The sequence below is a fragment of the Vicia villosa genome, linkage group LG1 (genome assembly GCF_029867415.1).
Source record: "Vicia villosa cultivar HV-30 ecotype Madison, WI linkage group LG1, Vvil1.0, whole genome shotgun sequence".
In the NCBI taxonomy this organism is placed as follows: domain Eukaryota; kingdom Viridiplantae; phylum Streptophyta; class Magnoliopsida; order Fabales; family Fabaceae; genus Vicia; species Vicia villosa.
Window position 1 is genome coordinate 145,776,310 of NC_081180.1, and position 20,972 is coordinate 145,797,281.

Genomic DNA, 20,972 nt, shown 5'->3' on the forward strand with positions numbered 1-20,972 from the left:
GATCTTCTGTCTCGCTTGAGTACCCTGGGTTGGGGAAATTCTTTGAGAACCAGGATGTTCTATTGAAGGATCTTTGATTACTGCTCGGGGATGAACAGTAGTTTTGAGAGTTCGGACTGTGACGCCCTTTGGAGTGGGAATGAGGAAGATGCATAATCCTCCGATGCACTATCTGACCAAGTTTGGGTGCGGAGATCACACCTTCTGAAGACAGTAATCTGGAACAACCCTGCTGGGGAATAAGACTTCTTTCGAAAGAAAAATCTTTTTGAGGGATTTGTTGAGGAATGTGTCTCCATTGGGGAAACTTCCTTCTGATACTGGTTTAGGATAATGTCCAAATAATTGGGACATGTCCGGAATGCTATTCCTGTTTTTCCTGGTAAACATCAATCATATTCAAATGCATATGTTCATTCAAAATATCATTGGGATGCTCGCGTATTCAAAACAGAAAAAATGAAAATGTTAGTTATAAGCTGCATTGATTTTTGAAAAGGTGCCGTGATAGGCGGATTAGTATAGGGAGACAACAATCCTAGAAGTAGGAAATTGTCAGAAAGTTTTGAAAAGTATTTATGAAAAGAAATAGCTATGTGAGAACGATCCAGTCAAGTTTCAATTCTGCTATTGCCAATCTGTCTTCGAGCATCTCATCCCTCACTTGTTGGAAGAAAGTGATTGGACTGATCGGTGTCTTTGAGGTGTTGAACCTTGTCGGTGAGTAGGCAGCTGAGCGGGACATAGTTGTATGCTTTATTCCCTAATTTTTGCCTAGGCTGCCCTTTCAGGTTTTCAGCCTACCGGGATTGTATTTGTTTTGTCTCTAATTTTTGCCTGGATCGCCCTTTCGGGTTTTCAATCCACCGAGACGCTCATTTTTGCCTAAGTTGCCCTTTCAGGTTTTCAACTTAGCGAGCTGTATTTTTTTTTTTTTAAGCAAAGTACTTTTTGACTATGTCCGCATTCACAGGGTGTGGGAAATCCTCGCCATCCATGGTGGTAAGCAACATGGCACCGCCGGAGAATATTTTCTTGATTATGAATGGTCCCTCGTAGGTGGGGGTCCATTTGCCTCTGGGATCACCTTGTGGTAAGATGATGCGTTTGATAACCAAGCCACCAGTTTGGTATGCTTGACTTTTGACTTTCTTGTTGAATGCTTTGATCATGCGCTTTTGGTATAGCTGGCCATGACAGATAGCTGCAAGTCTTTTCTCATCGATCAAGTGTATTTGGTCGAATCGAGTTTGAATCCAATCGTCTTCGTCTAGATCGGCTTCTTTCATGATCCTTAAGGAAGGAATCTGGATTTCGATTGGGAGAACTGCTTCCATACCGTAGACTAACGAGAATGGAGTTGCCCCTGTTGAAGTACGCGCAGATGTGCGATAACCATGAAGAGCAAAAGGTAACATCTCATGCCAGTCTTTGTAGGTTACTGTCATCTTTTGTATGATTTTCTTGATGTTTTTGTTGGCGGCTTCGACAGCGCCGTTCATCTTTGGTCGATATGGAGAAGAATTATGATGTTTGATCTGGAACTGCGTGCAGAGTTCAGTAATCATTTTGTTGTTTAGATTCGTGCCATTGTCAGTGATGATCCTTTCGGGGATGCCGTACCGACAAATGAGATTGTGCTTGATAAACCTGGCTACCACATTCTTGGTGACAGAAGCATATGAAGCTGCCTCTACCCACTTTGTGAAGTAGTCAATAGCGACCAGGATAAAGCGATGTCCGTTGGAAGCAGTAGGTTTGATTTCTCCAATCATATCAATACCCCACATTGCGAAAGGCCAAGGAGCCGTCAGGACGCTTAATGGAACTGGAGGTACATGTACTTTGTCAGCATATATCTGGCATTTGTGACATGTTCGGGAGTGATGATGGCAGTCTGTTTCCATGGTAGACCAGTAATAACCTGCTCTAAGGATCTTTTTAGCCATTGTATGTCCACTGGAATGAGTACCGAAGGTACCATTGTGTATTTCTTCCATGATTTGTTCTGCTTCCTTCTTGTTTACACAGCGAAGTAAAGTCGAGTCATGGTTGCGTTTGTATAGGGTTTCATTGCTTAGAAAGAATTTGGCAGCAAATCTCCTTAGAAACTTTCTGTCGTTAATGGATGCCCCTTCAGGGTACTCCTGAGCTTCGAGATATCTTTTTACCTCATGGAACCATGGTTTTTCCTCGGTTCCTTTGGTATTGATCTCATTGCAAAAGGATGGTTCATCTTGCCTGTAGATGGTGATCATAGGCGCCTCGTTGTCCCACCTGACTTTGAACATGGATGACATGGTAGCTAAAGCATCAGCTAGTTGATTTTCCTCGCGTGGGATGTGTTCGAAAGTGATTTCTTCGAAGTGAAGAATCAAACTCAACACATATTCTTTGTAAGGAATTAGATTCGGGTGCTTCGTGTCCCATTCCCCTTTGACTTGGTAGATTACCAAGGCCGAGTCTCCGTAGACTTCCAGGAATTTGATTCTTAGATCGATTGCAGCTTTGAGACCCAGAATACATGCTTCGTATTCGGCTATATTGTTAGTGCAATTGAAGCATAACCTGGCAGTGAATGGTGTATGACCTCCTGTGGGGGAAATGATCACAGCTCCGATGCCATTGCCGAGCGCATTAGAAGCTCCGTCAAAAACCATAGTCCATCGGGATCCTGGTTGTTTGTAGTCATTGACTAGCATAATGTCTTCGTCTGGGAAGTCAAAGTTCAATGCCTGATAATCATCTACTGCTTGATGAGCTAAATGATCAGCTACCACACTTCCTTTGATTGCTTTTTGCGAAGTGTATTGAATGTCATATTCTGTTAGGATCATTTGCCATCTTGCAATCCTTCCAGAGAGAGCAGGTTTTTCGAACACGTATTTGATTGGATCCATCTTGGAGATCAGGAAAGTGGTGTGATTTAGCATATACTGTCTTAGTCGGCGAGCCGCCCATGCTAAGGCACAGCAAGTTTTTTCGAGTAGTGAGTATCTTGTTTCACAATCGGTAAACTTTTTGCTAAGATAGTAGATTGCGTGCTCCTTTCGACCGGAATCGTCATGTTGTCCGAGTACACACCCCATTGAATCTTCTAACACAGTTAGGTACATTATCAGAGGTCTGCCTTCCACAGGAGGTAACAAGATTGGCGGTTTTTGAAGGTATTCTTTGATTTTATCAAAGGCTAACTGGCATTTGTCATTCCATCTTTCCACTTGATCTTTCTTCAGTAATTTGAAGATTGGCACACAAGTAGGAGTCATATGGGCAATGAATCTGGCTATGTAGTTTAGACGTCCCAAGAATCCTCTGACTTGTTTCTCGGTACGGGGTATAGGCATTTCTTGAATGGCTTTGACCTTGGCAGGATCAACCTCAATACCTTTACTGCTGACGATGAAACCTAAGAGTTTACCGGATCTTACTCCAAAGGTACACTTGTTCGGGTTCAGTCGCAATCTGTATTTCTTGAGTCTGTCAAACAGCTTGTGTAAATGACTCAAATGTTCTTCTTCGGTGTTGGATTTTGCGATCATGTCATCGACATACACCTCTATTTCCTGATGAATCATATCATGAAATAGTGTTACCATTGCTCGTTGGTAGGTAGCTCCAGCATTTTTTAGACCAAAGGGCATTACTTTGTAACAAAAGGTTCCCCAGGGAGTTGTGAAGGTTGTTTTTTCCATGTCTTCGGGTGCCATCTTGATTTGATTGTACCCTGAGAATCCGTCCATAAAGGAGAATACCTTGCATTGTGCGGTATTGTCAACTAGTACATCGATGTGCGGTAAAGGGAAATCATCTTTAGGGCTTGCCCGGTTCAGATCTCTGTAGTCTACACACATTCTGACTTTCCCGTCTTTTTTGGGTACAGGCACGATGTTAGCTATCCAAGGAGGATAACTTACAACTTTTAGGAATCCGGCATTGAATTGTTTTTCAACCTCGTCTTTGATCTTTTTTGACATATCAGGCTTACTCCTTCGCAGTCTCTGTTTGACCGGAGTGCTTCCTTCTTTGATTGGCAGGCGATGAACTACAATGTCCGTGTCAAGGCCAGGCATATCTTGATAAGACCAGGCGAATATCTCGGCGTAGTCTTGCAACAATTGAATCAGTCTTTGCTTGACACTGTTTTCTAAGTCAGCCCCAATTCTGACCTCTTTCTTTTCTTCGTCACTGCCCAAGTTGATGACCTCAATCGGCTCCTCATGAGGCTGTATGGCTTTTTCTTCTTGTTCTAGAAGTCTTGCAATTTCTCTTGGCACTTCACAATCTTCCTCACTTTCGTCCTCAGTTTGGTAGATCGGATTTTCAAAGTCATGACGGGCAATAGCAGAGTCGTTATTGACTGGATCCAGCGTGTATGTGAATCTGCATGGTAGATATGTGAGTGTGTATGAAGAGAAAAACATAGCTATTTGAAAGCGAATAAAGAAAGAAAAAGGATCACAAAATTTTGAACATGCAAGCATCCCATGATTTTATTGAATGCACATAATCATGATATGACAAACCCTTTTTATAGAAGGACCGTTGTGCTAAGGCACACGGCTTTCAAGCTCATGGTTCGATTGTTCAGGAACCACTTTTATCTTTGCACAATATACACAAAGAAAACAGGAAATGGCATTTACTCCTGATCAAAGGAGATCACATCCTCTGCTTTCCAGTTGTTCAATCCACCGTTGTTAGCAGGGAGCACCCAGCTGTTCCAGTTGCAGTTGTTCTTTTCGTCTTCCGTAGCATTGATTCCGCTAGTGGGAAAATGCGTAGGTAATTCCTCAGGATAAGTTGGATGATTTGTTGGATATGAGAATCCAGGTGGAGGTCCCTCTATTGGCTGAGCGAGATGCTCGATAAGGCCGTCCCATGCAGTAGGAATGATGTTTTGAATAGAGACTTGTGCATCCTGATAAGGAGTGTACTGTGACAGAAAATAACCTTCGTTGTTTGGCATCTTCCTGGCTTCTTCAAGAGCGAAGTTGTCGTCGTACTGTTCGTCCCATCCAGTCGGGACAATGTCTTTGATGGGAGTTGAAAAGCTCGGAGGAGCGGAATATTTCACCATATAGTTGTATTTGCCGCTGGGTTCTCCTAGCGTGTCCCATACTTCTTTGGGTGGATTTTGATATTGCTGAGTGACGGGACTTGTGATACTTCCGTCATTTTGATTACCCTCTTCTGTTGGAGTAAGATCTTCCAGAGCAATGTAAGAATTCTGAGGTGTGATATACTGGTAGTTGTAACCGTCATTTGGTCCTCCCACAGCATCCCACATTCCCATGGTAATGGGTGGAATTTCGTCTGGATATGGCTGAATGATGTGGTTCAAGTATGTCCCTTCATCATCAATGGCGTTTACTTCTTGGCTGGCGAAGTGTGATATTAACCCTTCAGAGCGAGGATTTTGATCATTCTTTTGATTTTCACCATTATAGCCCAGACCTAGCTTGTCGGACTTGTAGGGTATATCAGGGAGTTGTCCCCACACTGTGCGATCACCCTGTTCAATCATGGCTTTGGCATCTTTGAGAGAAGCCATAGTTGTAGCTAGAGTAGCAGGAATATGCTTGGTGGTAGAGATATCTGGAGATACAACCTCAAAAGCTTGATACGGAGTTTCGATGGATTCGCCCTCCATCTCAACATACTTGTCGTTGCTCAAGTGACTGACCATATATTCTTCTTCGCCATAGACTGTGACAACCTTTCCTTTTACTGGGTATTTTAACTTCTGATGCAGGGTAGAAGTTACAGCGTTTGCCCCATGTATCCAAGGGCGTCCTAGTAAACAGGAGTATGTTGGAAGAACGTCTATTACGGAAAAGATAACATCGAAAGTTTGAGAGCCCACTCTGATTGGGAGCTTAACTTCTCCGTACACCGTTCTTGTTGACCCATCGAAGGCTCTTACAACCACATCACTTGGTTGTAGCACAACTCCTTTAAAGTCAAGTTTTTCCAGTATTACCTTTGGTAACACGTTTAGAGAGGAACCATTGTCTATTAGCACATGAGACAGAGTGGTGCCGTTGCATTCGATAGAGATGTGCAGGGCCTTGTTGTGATTTCTTCCAGCAGGAGTTAGATCCACATCAGAGAAACCAAGACCATTGGGCACTGTAAGACTGGCGACACAATTCTCAAATTGGTCGATTGGGATTTCTTGAGGCACATGCGCAGCTTGAAGGAACTTCATTAGAGCTTTAGCATGAGCTTCTGAATATTTTAGCAGAGATAACATTGAGATTTTTGAAGCAGTATGCCCCAGTTGTTCGACAATATTGTAATCACTTTTGCAGATGATTTTCAATATTTCGTCCATCTCTTGCTTTGATGGATCCTCAGCAGTGATCTCTACCGGATTTTGAACTGGTTCGATCAGTGGCTCTTTGCCTCGAGTGTTGATATCTGGAATAGGAATTGGAACCTGGATTGGACTAGCAGCAATATTTGGAGAAATTTCTGGTGAAAAGATTCTTCCACTTCTCGTGATCTTGCTAGTGCCTGCAATGTTACTTACAGCTGAAGTAGTTAGTGTTGCGTCCTCTTTAGTCGAGGGATCCTGCTTAACTCCATGAATGTAAACATTAGTGTCATATCCCCATGGGACAGCTTTGTCTGAGGAGTATGGAAATGGAGTTGGTCTAGCAATGACTACTGATGCCACTTTGAGTGTAGCAGAAAGTTTGAATGGAGCCTTGGTAGAGATTTTGAATGGTAAGCTGGAGATCACTGAGACGTCTTCCATTCTTATCCCGTTGGCAAAGACTTTGCCCAACATGTCCATAGAAGGGAGCCTCTCAAACATAATGATACGGCGATCCATGTGTTTTTGAATTCCCATCTTTAGATTTTCACAACCATTGGGTTGGCGTGAGCAATAAAAGCAGTCGGGATCACAACCTGGAAAGTAACCGGCTTGGATGAACTTTCTTTTGACTTCGAGGAGTGGAATTGATACTTCGTTCACATCATAAATGTAAACTGTGTCTATGATAGCATTAACAGTTTTGTCATGCTTTGGCATAGGTGCTGTGATGACATTTGGAGTTTCTGGAGGATCGAACTCAATTTCTCCAGCATCTATCATGTCTTGGATTTTATTTTTCAGGGCCCAGCAGTGATCTGCGTCATGTCCTGGACAGTTTGAATGATAGGCACATGTTGCATCAGGGCGATAATTCAGAGAAGAAGTATTGACATTCTTCGGAGGACCCCTTAATGTGATCAGATCCGCTTTAAGCAAGTGCTGCAATGCCTGAGAGATTGGCATGTTGATTTTGGTGAAAGTTCTTCTTGGTGCATCTGGTCGATGCGTATATTTTGGCTGTTGATCTTTTTGAGGTGCAGATGCGGAGATCATAACTGCCCCTACAGATTGATGCTGATCACTTTTGTGACTTGTCTGAATTTGCGCTGTATTGACCTCATTTCTGATGGGCCTTTTTGTAGTACCAGAGGAGGATCCTACTTGAATTTTTCCATTTCGAATGCCACTTTCGACACGTTCTCCGGTCAGTATTAGGTCAGTGAAACCTGATGATGAACTTCCCAGCAAATGGCTATAGAATGGGCCAGTTAAAGTGCCCATGAACATGTCGACTAGTTCGCGATCAGATAAGGGTGGTTGAACCCTTCCAGCCATATCTCTCCACTTTTGTGCATACTCTTTGAAACTTTCTTTTGGTCCCATAGACATGCCTCGCAATTGAGTACGAGTGGGTGTAAGATCAGCATTGTATTGGTACCGTTTGTAAAAAGCAGCAGCTAATTCTTCCCAAGTATGAACCTTGGTATTTTCTAGCTGGTAGTACCATTCGAGTTGTGTACCTGACAGACTTTCTTGGAAAAAGTGAATCCACAATTTGTTATCTGTTGTATGAGGTTGTATCTTCCTCACATAAGATCTCAAATGTAGTTTTGGACAAGAAACTCCATCATACTTTGCAAAGGTTGGAACTTTGAATTTTGGAGGGATGACAACATCCGACACGAGTCCCAGATCATTGAAATCTAAGCCAGGTATTTTTTGTATTTCCATAGCTTTCATACGATCCTCCAACTGTTGGTATTTGTCATCATCCTGTTCGTCTCCAGAATGATCTTCTTCTTCATTTGAAGAGAGAGAGAGGGTTTAGCAGAACCCTGGTTGCTTTGATTATCTTCTTGTTCACCATCACCGACTATTTCAGGGATTGGTGGCTTTTTGATCTTTTTGACAGGGATCTTGATCTTCCTTCTCAGGTAACTCAAGCCTGCAGATTCTTTGGGCTTCTTCTTCTTCTTGAGTATCAGGGCTTTCAGCTCTTGTTGCCCCTTTGCCAGTTCCAGAATTGCCACTTGAACTTGGGCATTCTGTACTTCGAGATTCTTGATGCTTGCCTCGGATTCCATCTCTTCTGACTGAAATAAACAGCGAAGAGATGAGAAACCCGTCATGAGAACCTGTTATGAAATGTGTATGACTGGATGCCATGTATGCAATGTGTATGCAATGTATATGAATGCAATGTATGAAATGCAATGTATGAAATGCAATGTGTATGCAATGCATGTGAATGCATGTGTGCAATGTTTTCAAGGATCATAGAGTCTAGATTTGTTAAAGAAGCAACAAACGTTAGTTAATCAATTTATTCTTTTTTCTTTGCCTCATTTGGGCTTACAAGACAGAAAATAAAATAAATGATCTTTCAGGTCTCCCGTGGGCGCTTTTTCTTTGTCCCCAGGAATGCGTTGATTCTTTGTTCTTCTTGAAGCTGTCTGGTGAGCTCGAATAGCCTTCTCTCATAGTCCTGACAGTGTTCTTTGAAGGTGTCTCTTTCCTCTTTGAGTTGAACCCAGGATTTTTGCAACTCTTCCAAGTCAGTTGGCATATCCGGGTGTAGAATAACTTGAGGTTCGTAACCTTCGACTTCTGATTCGATAGTCACAGGTAGAACAGCGGGATAGGGCATCATGAGTTTTTGAGCATGAGTACGCACCCATCTGAGGTAAAGTTCCATAGGAATAGAATTCCATTGCCCCAGAGTTTTGCTTTCTATTCTATAGACACTGTCCCAAGCCTGTATGAATCTTCGTCGGTGTCTGTGAGAATCATTCTCGTAATCAAACACAATGCCACGGATAATCATGTCATGAGGACCGTTGCTTCTTGCATATCCGAATTGGCGTAGAGCTAGAGAGGGATTGTAAGTGATACCTCCTTTAATGCCAAGGAGTGGCACATTAGGGTATTCTCCACAATGATCAATGATAGTAATGTCTCTTTGAAAGAAGTTGTTCCATCGGATATCTGAATGAGATAAAGACATGATTCTGTAAGACCATTGTGCTCTTTGTTCATTTCTCAGTACTGATCGGGGAAGATGACATGTAAACCACCTAGCCAGCAGTGGTATACAGCACATGAGAGTTCCTCGCTTCTTCGTGGTACGAGTGTGTAGAGAGTGTAGGATGTCTCCCAGCAATGTTGGTACCGGGTTGCGAATTAGGAAAAGGTTGATGATGTGTACACTTATGAACTGGTCGGAATTAGGGAACAAAACCAACCCATAGATCAAAAGAGCCATAACTTCTTCAAAAGCTGGATAACTTTTGTTTTCTAGCAGTAGTCGAGCCTTTTCCAGTAAGAATTTGGCAAGCAAACCCTCAACTCCACTCTTTGTTTCCCAATTGGATTTGATTTCTGACTTTTGCAGATGTAAAGCAGCAGCAATGACTTCAGGTTTTGGTTTTCTTTCTAAACCAGTGAAAGGTAATTGATCTCGGATTGGTAATCCAATTAATTCAGAGAGTTCTTCCAAAGTGGGTACCAACTGGTAATCAGGAAATGTGAAGCAATGATGTTCAGGGTCGAAGAACTGGAACAGGACCCGTATCATGTCTTCTTCAAACTTTGAGGTAACTAAATGGAGTAGGTGACCATGCTTTTCAGTGAATTGAGCATTCCTGGGGAATTCTGCTACCAAGACTTTGAGTTCAGATGGCACCGTTGAGATATTGATTCGGATGTAATCTCTGGTGGCGGGAGCCATTACCTGCAAAAACAAAAGTAAACTCTTTGATCCTTGAAATGTGTAGTGAAAAATGATGTGTTTATGATGCAAACATGTGGCACACAAAAACAAATCAAACAATAGCCTTAGGTTTAAAGGCTTGCATGAGGTTGATAGGTGATACCCTCCCCTCTGAAGTTGAGTTGGTTGAAAACCTGTCCTAGAATAGTATTCGGGTTCTATGATCCTTGGAAGTAACATCTCAATACGGCGCTCGAGCGGCCGATCAAGAATATTCCTCGAGGATAACTAGCTTCGATCAATTTCAAAGCTAGCCACTTAATAGGCCACAAGTCAAGTTCAACTAAAAGGTTCTAAGACAAATTAGTGTTAATGACACTTCGGAAGCCTAATATACTCCTTGATCGCTTTCAAGGGACATCAGTATAAACCAAAGTATCACACTAACGATGACTACCAGATCAACCGTATCGGTACATGCCGTACAGTTTCCTTGGTCTATTGTCATATACTTAAGGTATCTCGAGATTCGGGTTAGAATCTTTCACACAAGCAAAGTACCCAAGCAAACCTGTGAAAAGTAAAGCAATCAGATCAAACAATTGAAAACATCGAAATGATCTATACTCTAAAGGTAACCCCTTTTGAAAACATTTTGAATTTGTATTCCCCAGCAGAGTCGCCAGTTCTGTGGACCGTCCTTTCGGGCCATACCCCTCCGTGGGTGGGATACGTGAACTGACTCTTTTTTGTCGATCGGACGCTTTCGCGTCACTTTTGAAAAAGTTTACAGAGTCGCCACCGACCTTTTATTTTATCCAATGAAGGAAAGGTTTATAAAAGAAACAGAAAAAAGACCTTTGAGAGATTCTGGGTAAGGGGGTAGGTTATACAAAGGGAAGGTGTTAGCACCCTTTGTATCCATGGTTATCCATGGGCTCTTTAGTTTGCTTAGCTCATTTGCTTTACTTTTCAATTGATTCGGAATGCTTTACCTGTGTTTTTGAAATACCTTTGCAAATAGAATTTGTAATGATCCTTGTGCGGATATATACAAATGCTTGTTTATCTTTCGAAAGATGTTTTGAAAAGATCGTTAATTTTGTAATGATCCGTGTTTGGATGTATACAAAATATTGTCTTTTGGAAAATTCGTTTTAAAAAAACAACAGTGTATGAGAATTTTGTTTGTTTTGATTTTGAGCAAGCAAACTAGGAGGTCTACCCTGAGTTAGGAGGTCTTTATCCTTGTTCCCTTTAAAAATCTATCCATTCGTCGGATATAAACAAAAGGTTCGATTTTGTACTCGAAACAGTAGAAATGTAACTTTGATTTTGAAAAGAGTGAAAAGGGGTTACCCTAGGAGGTGCAAATGTGATTGTGATTGAATTCAGATATTTATCTTTGAAGTTAGTGATCTGACGGTTCAGTTTTATCTTTGACATACACGCAGTTTATATGGGTGCTGGAAATTAAAATGCGGAAATGTAAAGTGCAGAAAGTAAATCTACGCTATTACATCGATTGTGCGGGAAATGTAAACTAGCCTATTTACATGAATTTGACATCCTATACATTTATCTAGGAATTTTAAATTGCAAGAAATAAAAGGCATATTTTTGTATTTTTGTGATTTATTTTAAATATAATTAATGCATTATTAATTAATTTAAAATAAAGAAAAGATGGAAATATGATTAAACCTAGCAAATAAGTTTAAAAATATGTACAAAATGTTTGTTAATTGATTTTAGAACAAAACTAATTTTTTTGGAATTTTTGAAATTTGTTTTTGGATATTTTAAGTTAATCAAAACATAATTATATAAATAATTACACAAATAATTAAAACTTAATGAGAAAAATTATTCAAAATATGTACAAAATTAGTTTATAATATATAAACAATATTTTATATAAAGAACAATTTTTTTATGATTTTTTGATTGGTTAGAATAATTAAAAAGCAAATATATAAATATATACTAATTAATTATGCAAAATATTGAAATTATGAAGAAAAATAAAATATTTTTATTTCAGAAAATAAAATATTATTTTAGAAACTTAAAAATATTTTTTGTGTATTTTTTGGATTTTTGAAACTATTTTTAATTAATTTTGCAAAGAAATTAAAATAAAATAGAAAAAATAAATAAAGCAGTAATCAGATGTGGAAATTAAATAAAGTCCATGGTAAAGGAGATATTCTGATGCGTTGGATGTGCTGAGATCATGATCCAATGGTTTAAATTGAAGAGAACATTGTGTACTTGCATTGATCAGTCACGTGGGAGCACAAAGACTTTTAATAAGTCTGACTGGTCCCACCATGCATGCGTGGACGAATAGGAACAAGGGAGAGAGCGCTGAAGATTGACCAGCCAACCAGGGACGCACGCGTGGAGGTCAATAAGTCTTGGTCACTGTTCATCATCTTCTTCACAGCTATGGCAACGGTTTTTTCAAGGTTTTGGCAACGCTTTTGGTTCCAGATTTCCTCCTTCATTAAACCTGCATAAACACGAAAATAAATGGTTGCAAACAACCCAGATAGCCTAATTAAGACCCTCTGAATTCATTAGTGGCATTAGTTTTTGCTAAAAGTCCATGGAAGATGTAACTCGAAGCTTCTCAAGTTTAAACACCCAACAATGGTGGAAGGTGTTAGAGGAGCGGTTCCTTGCATGAGCTACATTGAATCCACTCTAAATGATGTCAGGAACTCAAATCAAAGGTTAGATTATGTTATTACACGTGAAAATTTGGAAAACGAAAGTTATGAAGTTATGAACATGAAGATGATGATACACGTATTTAAAGCATCATGGGACTTGTTTAGTGCATCAATCTTACTCTATATGACCTCAAAGGATGATTTGAATGATTGTTTTGTATTGATATTGATTGGAAATATGAAAATGAAAATTACATAGTTTGGAGATTTTTGTGAGAATTATGATGTTTCTATGCTATGCTTGGGCTATGATTTCGTTTGTCCCCCCTTTTGCTGAAGTATGATGCTTCTTTTATAGCCCAAAGTTGCTTGGAACTCAAGCTAAGAAGCTTTGTTGTCTTTGTTGAAAGTTTGATTTTTAAAATATTAAAAATCTTTGAATTGTTGACCAAGCTTGACTCCATTCAATGCTCTTGTCTTGCTCTTCAATTCTTGCAGAAAAAATGAAGATTCCTTGAAGTGAGTCATACTTGGAGGCCAAGCAACCATTATCCATGCATTTTCCTTTTAATTTTAATCTTAAAGTAAGATAAAATTATGCAAAAAATGGCCAATAAAGATGTGGGCTTTGTCTTGGTCGTGGGAGGCCCATAGTAACATGGCAAAGATGTTTGGACCATAAAAACTTGGACTCATTTGGAAAAAAAACATTTTTGAGCAATGTTGATTTCATGCATTTTCCCAAAATTTAGCCAACTTCAACAAGGTGTAAATCCTTCAATTTTTGTCATATGAAGGAGATCTTGCACTTTTTGGAAACCTCAAAGAGTCCTCTAACCAATGTCTTTGGTCTCATATCAAAATGATTTTTGGTTCTCCTTGTGTGTCCATTTGAAAAAAGTGTCTTTTTGTTGACTTTGAAAATGACCTGTAATGTCTTTGGCCATATTTTTCAAATGGTGAATGCTATGACCATGGGATCAATTGCATTTGAAAGATAATTGAATTTCCTTCAAAATGAGCTTTGGTTGACATTTTTTGGATGAAGGATGAGAGAGTTATGATCAGTCAAAGTTGAGTTGACTTTTCAGGCAAAAACCCTAATTTTGAATCTTAGGGTTTTGTTGATTTTTGATCTTTCCTTGATGAATTGTGATCATCCAATGATCAAATGTTGAATCCTTTGACAAAATATGGACTTTGACAAAAAATTTCATTTTTGACTGTCAGTTGACTTTTTTGGTCAAACGGGTCGTCTGTTGACTGTTTGAGCTGCTGACGGTGCGTCTAAGTGAATTGAAGTTTGAAAATTTGTATGATGGTACTTTGAGATGTATGGATGTATATGAAATCCATTTGAGCTCTCAAAACTTGTTGCTCCTGTTAAAACAAGAAAAACCCTGATTAGGGACTGTCTGTATAGGAGGCAGTTAAGCGTACCTGATTTTTGTGCAGTGTTGAGTTTCTGCTAATCATGTGATATTCAGAAGACTTCTAACACAAAAATCTTGGAAATTTGAATTGTGAATGATTGATTTGATTGATTGTACAAATCACTGTGAATTGTACTGTCTGCAGTTTGTCTGTCAACCGACTGTTCGTGTACTGAAGCAGCAGTTAAAGTGAAAAATCAACCGTCAAAGTTAATTTTCTTTTTTTTTTTTTTTTTTGTTGTTATTTTTGTTTTTGTTTGGTGTGAAGCATGAAAATTTATTTACATGACTTGTTAGAAAACAGAAACATAATAAATAACTGATATTTACGGTATGCGGGCAAAATTACCGATAATAACCGGAAAATTATTTAATGCACAGAAATAGAAATATTTGACTGGCAGAAAATACACAAAATATTATCTTAGTAATTAAGCAATATTATGACAACTAGTACAACATTTAATACTGACAGTATAAATATTACATACTATATTGAAAAGTACGACGAATAAACGGTACGTTTAAGAAAATAAGAAACACGACAAATTTTAAAAATGACGGTTGACGAACCATGCTATGATTAATAACATGTAGAGGAGTGGGAGTGCAACCATTGCAGGTCCACACTTCTCAGGACTGTGTAGGCAGAAGAAAGTTGTGATCACCGTAGCAATGGTGACGACTGTAAGAAGCAGTGTTTCTATCCATTTTGCCATTTTTGCTAGGGAAGAAGAAATGATGGATTATGAGGTAGGAATTTGAAAGATGATTTAGAATTTGATGTGAGATTTGTGGGAAGAATGAGAGGTATTTATAGAATGGAAAGATGATAGAGACGTTGGGGAATGATGTGATTCCGTACAAAAGGAAATTTGAGTGGTAGTGAGATTTGAAAGAAAGTGTAAGGTATTGTTGGGAAAAGAGAGATGGATAGAATAAAGTTGAGATTTGAATTTGAAAGGATAGATTTGAAAAGATTTTGAAAATAATGGAATATAGCACAAAAGTTAGTGGGAAAACAAAAACAATTGTTACCAGTACAGTGTGAGTTTCCTGCTTTTGCGCCTGCAAAAAGATTTAACCCTGCATGAACTGTGTTAGTACTATTTATCTGTAAAATAAATAAATAGTATTTGTGAAGTAAAGAACAGTATTTGGCGTTTGCGTAAGAATAAATTCCACTGTAAGCCAAGTTACTGTGTAAGAAAAATTCTGAAAACCAAGTTCTTCATATGTCAGGATATTTTGAAAAAATCCATGTTTATATGAGACTCTTAATTTTCATATTGAAACTTTCCTGAAAAAAGAAGTGGGCAAATTTTGGGGTATAACAACTCCCTAATCTGAAATACAAATCAGATGCTCTTTGTGAAGCATGTCAGAAGGGCAAGTTCTCCAAACCTGCATTCAAGTCTAAGAATGTTGTCTCTTCCTCAAGGCCGTTAGAACTTTTGCACATTGATCTGTTTGGCCCTGTCAAAACAGCATCTGTCAAAGGGAAGAAATATGGATTAGTCATCGTTGATGATTATAGCCGCTGGACATGGGTAAAGTTCTTGAAACACAAGGATGAGTCTCATTCAGTGTTCTTTGAATTCTGCACTCAGATCCAAACTGAGAAGGAGTGTAAAATCATAAAGGTCAGAAGTGATCATGGTGGTGAATTCAAGAACAAATTCTTTGAGAAGTTCTTCAAAGAAAATGGTATTGCCCATGATTTCTCTTGTCCTAGAACTCCATAACAAAATGGAGTTGTAGAACGAAAGAATAGGACTCTACAAGAAATGGCCAGAACCATGATCAACGAAACCAATATGGCTAAGCACTTCTGGGCAGAAGCAATAAACACTGCATGTTATATTCAGAATAGAATCTCTATAAGACCTATTCTAAATAAGACTCCGTATGAATTGTGGAAGAGCAGAAAACCCAACATTTCATATTTTCATCCTTTTGGATGTGTTTGTTTTATTCTGAACACTAAAGATCATCTTGGTAAGTTTGATTCTAAGGCACAAAAATGTTTCCTTCTTGGATATTCTGAACGCTCTAAAGGCTACAGAGTATACAATACTGAAACATTGATTGTAGAAGAATCAATCAATATCAGGTTTGATGATAAGCTTGGTCTTGAAAAGCCAAAGCAGTTTGAGAATTTTGCAGATATTGATATTGATATCTCAGAAGTTGAAGAACCAAGAAGAAAAGTTTCAGAAGCTGAAAACCTAAGCAGCAATGAATCATAAGTTCAGGTTGCTGCATCCTTGGAAAATCTGAGAATCCCTGAAGAACCAACTATCAGAAGATCATCTAGACTCACATCTGCTCACTCAGAAGATGTCATTATTGGAAAGAAAGATGATCCTATCAGAACAAGAGCATTCCTCAAGAACAATGCTGAATGTCAATTAGGTATGGTTTCTCTGATCGAGCCAACTTCTGTTGATCAAGCTCTTGAAGATACAGACTGGATAATTGCCATGCAAGAAGAGTTAAATCAGTTTTCAAGGAATGATGTTTGGGATCTTGTTCCAAGACCTAAAGGATTCAATATTATAGGAACAAAATGGGTTTTCAGAAACAAGCTGAGTGAGAAAGGTGAAGTGGTAAGAAACAAAGCCAGACTGGTGGCTCAGGGTTATAGTCAGCAAGAAGGGATTGACTATACAGAAACCTTTGCACCAGTGGCCAGGTTAGAATCTATTCGTCTATTAATTTCTTTTGCCACTCAACACAACATCACTCTTTATCAGATGGATGTTAAGAGTGCCTTCTTAAATGGTTACATAGATGAAGAAGTTTATGTCCATCAACCTCCTGGTTTTGAAGACTCCATGTCTCCAAATCATGTTTTCAAATTAAAGAAATCATTATACGGATTGAAACAAGCTCCTAGAGCTTGGTATGAACGTTTGAGCTCTTTCCTTCTGGAAAATGGTTTCACTAGAGGAAAAGTGGACACTACTCTCTTCTGTAAAACATTTAAAAAGGATATTTTAATTTGTCAAATATATGTTGATGATATTATTTTTGGAACATCTAATGCTACACTTGGAAAGGAGTTTGCTGAATCTATGCAGGCTGAGTTTGAGATGAGCATGATGGGAGAACTCAAGTATTTCCTTGGGATTCAAATCAATCAAACATCAGAAGGAACGTATGTTCATCAAACCAAGTATGTGAAAGAACTTCTGAAGAAGTTTAATCTTTCTGACTGCAAAGAAGCCAAAACTCCTATGCATCCAACATGCATACTAGGTAAGGATGAGGTAAGTAAGAAGGTAGATCAGAAGTTGTACAGAGGTATGATTGGATCTCTTCTATATTTAACTGCTTCTAGACCTGACATTCTGTTCAGTGTTTGTTTGTGTGCTAGATTCCAATCAGATCCTAGAGAATCTCACTTAACTGCTGTTAAGAGAATTCTAAGGTATCTGAAAGGTACTACTAATGTTGGTTTAGTCTACAGAATATCTGAAGAATACAACTTAGTAGGATTCTGTGATACTGACTATGCTGGAGATAGAATTGAGAGGAAAAGTACTTCTGGAAGTTGTCAATTTCTTGGAAGTCATCTAATCTCTTGGTATAGCAAGAAGCAAGCAACCATTGCTCTTTCAACAACAGAAGCAGAATATGTTGCTGCTGCTGGTTGTAGCACACAAATGCTCTGGATGAAAAGTCAGTTAGAAGATTATCAAATATTTGAGAGTAATATTCCTATCTTCTGTGATAATACTTCTGCTATTTGTTTATCTAAGAATCCTATATTGCATTCAAAAGCTAAACATATAGAGATTAAACATCATTTCATAAGGGACTATGTTCATAAGGGTGTCTTATCTTTAAACTTTGTGGATACAGACCATCAGTGGGCTGATATCTTTACAAAACCCCTGGCTGAAGATAGGTTTAAATTCATTCTGAAGAATATCAGTATGGATCTTTGCCCAGAATGAGAAGATGAGAAAATCTTATGTATGGCTATCTTCTGAAATGAGAATGGATTAATCTTTTATAAGAGGTTCTGTTTTTAAATCAATTATAAGTAGTGACTCGTTTATTACTAACGTTTCATTGTCTAAGTTGATTCAGAATATCTTTTAAAGTAAAACAGCTGTATCTAGCTTTCCAGATAGTAACACGTGTCTACCCTATTTGGAAAAACGTGCGTGCAGTTGAGGAGGCGCCTTTCCTAGGTAACTGTTCTATCACTTCATTTGTCATAATTTCTCTCCTCTTGTCACGTAACATTAAATGCCATTCATCATTTCTTTTATTTTCTTTTTCGTTTTTATCCGTCAAACGTTTCCCTTCCCTAGAACGTTTCCTTCCCCACATTCCCTCTATTTATTTCTCCATTTCTTTGCATTCTTCAATCAATCTTTGTGCTCTCTCTCTCTCTCTTTCTCTCACTTTTCTATGAATATCTTTTGCGTAAACCCTAGTTCATTCTTCATCGATCTAGCATTCATCATGAATCCTTCGCCTAGTTCCCTTCATCAAAATTTTAAACCAGTTGAAGAAACTAAGTCTCAAAAGTGGCTGATCTATTTGAATAGAACGGATGGAAGGGTTAATCGGTTACAGGATGAGAAACATATCTCGGGATGGCATTCCAAGTTTTTCTCAAGTCAGATCTCTTCTTTGATGCTGTTATCAACATTTGTCCAAAGGAAGAAGACTTTCTTGAGATATTGGATGAAGTTAGGTTCCATAAGGACTTAACTTCTATGTTAAGGGAAAGCCCATCTGAGAATACGCTCTCTCCTGGTGAACTGTTCTCAGTTCCTCCTTTGTATTCATTTACTTCTTTCTCTGGGAGCTGCTCAGGCATGCAGAGTTTCAAGATTTGATTACCAAGCAAGAGCAAGAACAACGCTGGGATTCATGATATACTGGCTTAGATTAGGACTAGGCTAGGGTTGTAGTCTTTGTGTCCTTGTAGTTTTCTTTGCTTGTTGCACTTGTGTATCAGCATACATCTTCTGTAACTCTGTTTGGTTAATCAATGAAAAGCTTATTCTGCATAACTCTTGTACTTCTGCTTGTTTTATCAATGATTATTTGTTTTTTCTTTCCTTTGTCGAATGCTTACATCTGAATCTTTTACATTCTTTTTGATGCTATGACAAAAAGGGGGAGAAATAGTGATAAATGATTTGATTTATATTAGCAGTTGCCGGGAAGAAAGCCCCCACATTTCTAAAAGAAGCTGCAAGCTTCATATGTTTCTAAGTTGTGTTGTTGCAGGAATTGAAGATTCAAGATCAATAAGCAACAAGATGAATCAAGTTCTTGGATTCTTGAAGCAAGCTGAGTGCTATGAAGCTTCAGAATCAAAAGCAAGAAGGAAGAATGTTCAGATATTCTGATGATAGAATATGTTCTGATACATTCTATATGGCTTATATGGCTCTGATACATATTATGTGTTCTGAAACATATTTTATATTCTGATTCATTCATGCTGACTTTTGTCGTTTAGTTTTGTTTTGTAACATTTCAGGATGTAGAGATGCTCTGATGATGCTCTGGTACATTCAACAATGTTCTGATACAATCTAGCATGAAGTGATGTAAGAAGAAATTCAAGCTCTGAAGCTGTCCGATGGAAACAGGAATCAGAAGCTGTGAATGCTCTGAGGATCAAAGAAATTCAAGTTCTGAAGCTGTCCGATGGAAGCAGAAATCAGAAGCTGTGAATGTTCTGAGGATCTAAAGAAATTCAATGTTCTGAAGCTGTCCTATGGAAGCAGAAATCAGAAGCAGTGAATGTTCTAAAGTTCAAGCATATGTGAACGTCTCTACTGAAATACTCAGGGAGGTCTTTTATTTATAAAATTCTTCTAGTATTAATTTCAGGGGGAGATTATTCATCTCAGGGGGAGATTGTTAATCTCAGGGGGAAACATATTCACATGCTTATGATTTAGCTGTGTAATTGTCTTTAGCCGTCTGTTATTCTGATCGCAAATTCATATCATTTATATATGTTTTTGTCATCATCAAAAAGGGGGAGATTGTTAGAACAAGAATTGTTCTGATCAATAATCTTAGTTTTGATGATAACAATGTATATGAATTTTGCTCAAGATAATGTGGTACTCTAATCCTATGCAATTTCCTTTTCAGGAAATATATAAAGAGTATGCACAGATCAGCGCTAAGAAGCTTTGACTCAGAAGGTTCAATATGCAACTTCAGCACATGGTCTGGCAAGACATCAGAAGATGGTCAAGCAGAATCAGAAAATGGTCTATAGAAGCATCAGAAGAACTTGAGTTCAGAAGCAGAAGCACTGAAGTCATGGAATCACGCTCAGAAGCATATCAAGATCAAAGGATCAGAAGATGCTCTGCACCAAGCTGTTTGTACTCTGATGATTTTCAACGTAGTATTTACAAAGAACAAATCAGAATCAAGTACTAGATGGCAGGCTACGCTGACTGACAAAAGGAACGTTAGAAGCTATTAAAGGCAATGTCAGTAGTCACAGCAAAAGCAAGGCTCGAGGTAGTTGACAAAACAGTGAAACATTAAATGCAATGCTGTACGGAATACGCAAAGCATTAAATGCTCCCAACGGTCATCTTCTCAAACGCCTATATAAATGAAGTTCTGATGAGAAGCAAGGTTACCAATTCTTGACAATTTCTGTGAATACTAACTTGCTGAAACGCTGTTCAGCTCAAAGCTCAGAAACTTCATCTTCATCAAAGCTCACTACATTGCTGTTGTAATACTTTAGTGAGTCTAAGCTTAAATCTGTAAGAGAAATATCACAGTTTGTGATTATCGCTTTTAAGAAGCAATTGTAATAC